Source organism: Schistocerca serialis, chromosome 12 (assembly GCF_023864345.2).
Source record: "Schistocerca serialis cubense isolate TAMUIC-IGC-003099 chromosome 12, iqSchSeri2.2, whole genome shotgun sequence".
Lineage (NCBI taxonomy): Eukaryota > Metazoa > Arthropoda > Insecta > Orthoptera > Acrididae > Schistocerca > Schistocerca serialis.
In genome coordinates, this window is record NC_064649.1 from 89,637,655 (window position 1) to 89,645,094 (window position 7,440).

Genomic DNA, 7,440 nt, shown 5'->3' on the forward strand with positions numbered 1-7,440 from the left:
GAATTTACTGCCACTAGGGCGCATAACGGGAAGTCAGGCGGATGTCGTTGAAAGAGAGATCAAATTTTCGTGGAGCAAAGCACGTGTGCGCCTCAGCTATTCTCTGAAAAGATTACGCCGCCTCCGGAATGCCTTTCTCATAACGGCAAGAAAGGAAACACTAAAGGGAGTAACTCAGGTTTTTAGCCGGTCTGTTTTCGTTTGTCTAGTTGCAGATGGAAAAGTGAAAAGCAGCAGTGATACCGACAGAAAATACTGCAACGGAAATTCACGTGACATCGCGCTATTACAGTGGCAAGGTTTTCCTTTCTTTTTTCTTTTTGTCCGTGGCCTTGTTGCTTTACGAGCGGTACGACGTCTTTGTGTGTGAGACGCACCACCTGTTAGTAGGGGACGTGAATTTCGTGATACTGTGGGTGAGATGCTACCTCGTGTTGTAAATATTCAGCTGTACGTTCAGACATTGTTACATCATGATTTATATTCCAAATTTTCAAACAAGGATCCTTGTGAAAAACAGTCTGTCTAGGGAAATATGTCACTAACGTGTCAAAGGCAACACAGGATTTTGTGAAGCATGTCAATTAGAAAAAGGTTAATAGCATTAAATACATCACAAAAAAACCAGAACTTTGCCTTGTAGGCTCGATTCGAGCAGTGAAAATCTCATAGCCATGCAGAAAAATGGGACCGAATTCCATGGGCCAAACATGTGTCAATGCGAGTGGGCAAGTCCACATGCTTATGCATATCGACAAAGGGATTTGTGTAATACAATAGAGGTGTACAGGGTGGTCCATTGATCGTACCGGGCCAAATATCTCACGAAATAAGCGTCAAACGAAAAAACTACAAAGAACGAAACTTGTCTAGCTTGAAGGGGGAAACCAGATGGCTCTATGGTTGGCGCGCTAGATGGCGCTGCCATAGGTCAAACGGATATCAACTGCATTTTTTAAATAGGATCCCCCATTTTTTATTACATATTCCTGTAGTAGGTAAAGAAATATGAATGTTTTAGTTGGACCACTTTTTTCGCTTTGTGATAGCTGGGGCTGTACTAGTCACAGACATATGGCTCACAGTTTTAGACGAACAGTAGGTAACAGGTAGGCTTTTTAAATTAAAATATAGAACGTAGGTACGTTTGAACATTTTATTTCGGCTGTTCCAATGTGATACTTGCACCTTTGTGAACTTATCATTTCTGAGAACGCATGCTGTTACAGCGTGATTACCCCTCTCAACAGCGAGTAGTTCGCCTTCCGTAATTTTCGCACATGCATTGACAATGCGCTGACGCATGTTGTCAGGCGTTGTCGGTGCATCGCGATAGCAAATATCCTTCTACTTTCCCCACAGAAAAAAATCCGGAGATGACAGATCCGATGAACGTGCGGGCCATGGTATGGTGCTTCGACGACCAGTCCACCTATCATGAAATATGCTACTCAATACTGCTTTAACCGCACTTGATCTGTATGTCGGACATCCATCATCTTGGAAATACATCGCCATGCTGTCATGCAGTGAAACGTGTTGTAGTAACATCGGTAAAACATTACGTAGGAAATCAGCATACATTGCACCATTTAGAGTGCCATCAATAAAATGGGGAGCAATTATCCTTCCTCCCATAATGCACCATACATTAATCCTCCAAGGTTGCTGATGTTCCACTTGTCGCAGCCATCGTGGATTTTCCGTTGCCCAATAGTGCATATTATGCCGGTTTACGTTACAGCTGTTGGTGAATGACGCTTCGTCGCTAAATAGAGCGCGTGCAAAAAATCTGTCATCGTCCCGTCAATTTCTCTTGTGCCCAGTGGCGGAACTATGCACGACGTTCAAAGTCGTCGCCATGCAATTTCTGGTGCATGGAAATATGGTACGGGTGCAATCGATGTTGATGTAGCATTCTCAACACCGACGTTTTAGAGATTCCCGGTTCTCGCTCAATTTGTCTGCTACTGATGTGCGGATTAGCCGCGACAGTAGCTAAAACACCTACTTAGGCATCATCATTTGTTGCAGGTCGTGGTTGACGTCTCACATGTGGCTGAACACTTCCTGTTTCCTTAAATAACATAACTATCCGGCGAACGGTCCGGACACTTGGATGATGTCGTCCAGAATACCGAGCAGCATACATAGCACACGCCCGTTGGGCATTTTGATCACAATAGCCATACATCAACACGATGTTGACCTTTTCCGTAATTGGTAAACGGTCCATTTTAACACGGGTAATGTATCACGAGGCAAATACTGTCCGCATTGGCGGAATGTTACGTGATACCACGTACTTATACGTTTACGACTATTACAGCGCCATCTATGACAAAGCGAAAAAAGTAGTCCAACTAAGACATTCATATTTCTTTACGTACTACACGAATATGTAAAAAAATAGGGGTTCCTATTTAAAAAACCGCAGCCGATATCTGTTTGACCTATGGCAGCGCCATCTAGCGGGCCAACCATAGCACCATCTGGTTTCCCCCTTCAAGCTAGACGAGTTTCGTTCGTTGTAGTTATTTCGTTTGACGCTTATTTCGTGACATATTTGGCCAGGTCACTATCATTGGACCACCCTGTATATGCAAAATGTGAGAAATGAATATTATAAGGTTCAAACTACAGTCTGACAAAAAATACGAAAAAAAGCTACGCACCACGAAGGAACCATGCGAATGAGACGGAAATAGGTTGACGTGATTTTCATATAGAGACAAACAAACGATTACATCCCAGATCGTCTCTCTTGGTTGTCGGATCGTATGGCGGACTACAGTCACGTTGGTTTCCCATTGCTGTCCGGGGAATATCCAGACACGTCTTCGCTAATCATCAGGGTTCAGTTCCTAGCGGGACATAGGCTTAGAGCATGCGGTAGCCATGCACCCGATTTCTGAACCTTCCCCATTGTATGCAAGTGTCGCACGATGGTGAAATCATATCACACTTCATCACATTTATCAGTTTTTGAGTACACTGACGTGGATGATTTGACTATTAGATTTCAAGAATGGATATTTAAGAACTTTATTGCGTGACTGTGGTAGTTATATTCGCTGATGAGCGAAAACATTATGAACACCTTAATAGCTTGTTTGTCCGTCTTTGGAACGAAACACATCGCTGATTCTGCGTATCAGGGATCCGACGGTTTGTTGGTAGGTTAGTGGGATATATTGTGGAATTAGATGTCTACGCATAGGTCGTGTAATTCGCATAAATAACGGGTGGCGGCCCAGACGGGTTCCGTTGGATTTACATCAGACGAATCTGGTCTCCGGGACATCAACGTGCGTTCACTATAATACTTCTCATACTACTGTAGTACGGTTCTGGCTCCAAGACACGGACAATTGTACTGTTCTGGGAAGACATCAAGCATGAAGGGATTCAGATGGTTCCTAGCTGTCAGCGAGGTCCCATGCACGAGCAGGAGAATGTCTCCCATAGCAGAATACTGCTCCCATCAGCCTGCATCCTTGGCGCGCTGCATCTTTCGAGACGCCGTTCACCTCAATGACGGCGTTTGTCGAGACGATCATCGACCTAGTGTAGCAAAAATTGATTCACACGAAGAGCCGATACGTTTTCATTGACCAAAAGGGTGAATCCCGATGGTCCCATGCTCACTGCAGTCATAATTGACGATGTCGTTGAGTCAACAAGTGAACGCGTAGCGGTAGCCTGCTGCGAAACTCCATGTTATGAACGGTGTGCTCTGGAACACTTGCGCGTGCTCCAGCGCTGTGCTCTTTCGGTAGAGATGCCACAGATTTGCCACCTATCCCGATATACAGAGCAGGCAAGCCTCTGAACCCCACTTTCTGTGAAGAGCAGTGGATGTCCGACCATTTAGCGCCTGTGGTGGTTTCACTGTCTTCCTACTTTATCCGTAGTTGCTCGCGACAGTAGCACGTGAACATTCGAGCAGCTTCGCCATTTTCGAGATACTCCTTCACAGGCTCTGCGTGATAGTATTCTACCTTTCGTCAGAGCCAATTATCTAAAGGGATTCCACCTTTTGCAGCCCATATCTCCGCTAGTGTGATCCCCGTGCGTGTCTGCTCCGCATGCATACTTTCGTGGTATCACATCAGGTGCCCGCAACGCCACAAAGTGGCATCCAATGTCGAGTTGGCCAGTGTTCACAATGTTTTGGCTGATCAGCGCACGTTTGCGACACGTCATCATTTGTGTCACTTCAGTGTTACGTTACTGCACTGCAGTGTTACGTTACTGCACGTTATAGGATACCAACTGAGTGCAGTATTTGGCTAACTGTTTATCTGTGCACATAACGCAACAGATGAGAGATGGCCATGAACAGTACCTAACCAGTAGGTGCAGTTAAACTGTTAGAACTGCAAACCTGGTGTGGCCCATATCATTTAAAATAGTCTACTTCCACTTTTCATCCAGATTTGACGGAGGCGCAACTACCGATGGTATACTGATACAGGTAAATACGATTGCGATACTATTTCGCTGCTGACCCCAGCAACCAAACATCACTGCCTTCTCTGGTGTCAGTGCTCCATGAAGAATGGTCTGCCATTCCCATACAATCAGACTCCTCACTGAAAGTGTTCTCAGCTCAGTTTAAACCCTTAAAAAGGCGATTTGGGGGGGGGGGGGGGGTTGGGGGTTGGGACAACCTAATATTAGTATCCACTAATAGATGTTTTGTATCCCGGATGGGAGGCGGCGCGTGGGTCTGCTCCTGTAGACTGAAGGGTAGGCCGAATGTAGGAAGCTAGGAGGAGCAGGTGAGGTAGAACTCTAGGTACTACAAAAACAGTTAAAGAACCTTTACTAGTGTATAAACACATGCAAACGTATTACATAACTTTAGGTGATGAGCACATAGGTGCGACGTCGTAGACCCATCGTAACTGATGTAAAGTCTCAATAGCAAACTAAGCTGAAGCGATGTTTCCTGGCTGTCTGCACTTGATGAAATGGGCAGAATCTACCGTGGTGCTCGTAGAGCTCTCCCGCTCCGGCTACAGTGCGCTGTAGTCGGTGTCTGTCGTAGTGCCAACTTTAGACTTGTATTTACGCCGTGGCATCGTAGCTATCGATACCACAAGATGTCCGGATAATTTTGATCAGATAGTGTACATATTGCCTAAAATTCCTTCACAGGTGAAAGTTGTTTGTATTAATCTTGACATTCCTGCATTTAAACATTCTTCTCTCATTTTTGTATGGGCAGTTATCTTTCATAGAAATAATTTGTTTGAGAAGTGATTCATGATAATATGCTTCCCATTCTACAATATGTCACTAAACTGGTCCAGAAATGTAAATAACTATTTATGAGCATCTCCTATTAGACGGAGGGGTCCGACAGTCGATCAGTTCCAGTCATTCCACCACGAAGGGGGTACATGGCTCGTGTTGTCTGTTGTTCAACCATGCCTACGCGGTCAATACCGCGGTTCGATCGCGTCCACATTGTTTGTGCTAGGAAGAGCTCTCAGCAAGGGAAGTGTCCAGGCGTCTAGGAGTGAACCAAAGCGATGTTGTTCGGACATGGAGGAGACACAGAGAGACAGGAACTGCCGATGAAATGCCTCGCTCAGGTCGCCCAAGAGCTACTACTGCAGTGGATTATGGCTCGGAGGACCCTGACTGCAACGCCACCATATTGAATAATGCTTTACGTGTAGCCACTCAAACTGTTCACAATAGGCTGCATATTGCACAACTTCACTCCCGACGTCCATGCCGAGGTCTATCTTTGCAACCACGACACCATGCAGCGCGGTACAGATGGGCCCAACGACATGCCGAATGGACCACTCAGGATTGGCATCACGTTCTTCTCACCGATGAGTGTCGCTTATGGCTTGAACCAGACATTCTTCGGAGACGAGTTTGCAGGCAACTCGGTCAGGCTGAACGCAGACACACAGTCCATCGGGTACAGCAAGGTCGAGGTTCCCTGCTGTTTTGGACTGGCATTATGTGGGGCTGACGTACGCCGGTGGTGGTCATGGTAGGCGCTGTAATGGCTGTACAATACATGAATGCCATCCTCCGACCGATACTGCAACCATATCGGCAGCATATTGGCGAGTCATTCGTCTTCATGGAATACAATTTGCGCCCCCATCGTGCACGTCTTGTGAATGGCTTCCTTCAGGGTAACAACGCAGTTCGACTACAGTGGCCAGCATGTTCTCCAGAGATGAACCCTATCGAAGATGCCTGGGATAGATTGAAAAGGGCTCTTTATGGAAGGGCTCTTTATGGACGACGTGACACACCAACCACTCTGCGGGATCTACGCCGAATCGCCGTTGAGGAGTGGGACAATCTGGACCATCAATGCCTAGATGAACTCGTGGATAGTGTACCAGAGGCATGCATCAATACAAGAGGACGTGCTACTGGATATTAGAGGTACCGTTGTGTACAGCAATCTGGACCACCACCTCTGAAGGTCTCGCTGTGTGATGGTCCAACATGTAATGCGTGGTTTTCATAATAAAAAAGGTGGCAATGATGTTTATGTTGATCTCTATTTCAATTTTCTGTACGTGTTCCGGAACTCTCGGAACCGAGGTGATGCAAATCTTTTTTTGATGTGCGTATTTTAATTATCAATACTACTATATTGTAAGGCTAATTCCCGTATTCCAGAAAAGTGTACTTTTGTCAAAATTAACATGGTAAATAGATAATCATTGTAATTGCAAAGATTCTGTTTCACGTAAGTTCTGGCGGAAAATACGAGATCATACAGGTGTTGTGTGCCAATTCGGTGGGTCTGCGTTTAATTTTCGACCTGTAAAGATACTACGGCACTCAGTCTCTAACTCACAACATCAAATATGGTATATCACACGTCTAAAGATGTTTGCCGTTTGTCTCACTTGATTGGAGAAGTTGTGTCATGAACAGCTAATCTGATAAATAATACTACAAAGACGAAGAAATGCTTTTGAATCATGACGTAACAAATCCGACGGACGACAACCAAGTGGAAGCAAGAGGGAAAGATAACTTATACGTATTTTGTATGTAATTATTTCCTCCCAATAATAGTTAAGTAGTGCAAGAACGATGAATACTTACACCTGATATGCACTTACGTCGTTTTTGTTGTTTAACTTTTTTACCTAGTGATGGGGATAGTGTGTTATAAGGTATTGTGCGTGACTCCTACGTAACGTAGAGTTCTCGAGAGCATTACGAAGGACAGCAGAAGTTAAAGCGACTAAAATGACAACATCATCTAGATACATATATTTCGATGACAAAGCCTAAGTTATTGGACAAGGGCTCTGAATACATTCAGAATTTAAAATCCACATTTCAGAATCACCATATCAACAGAACTATATTAGCAGTTGTGATATAGGGTACAAAAAGACACAGGAAAATGAAAGAAATATTCTTTTATTAATAAAGCAG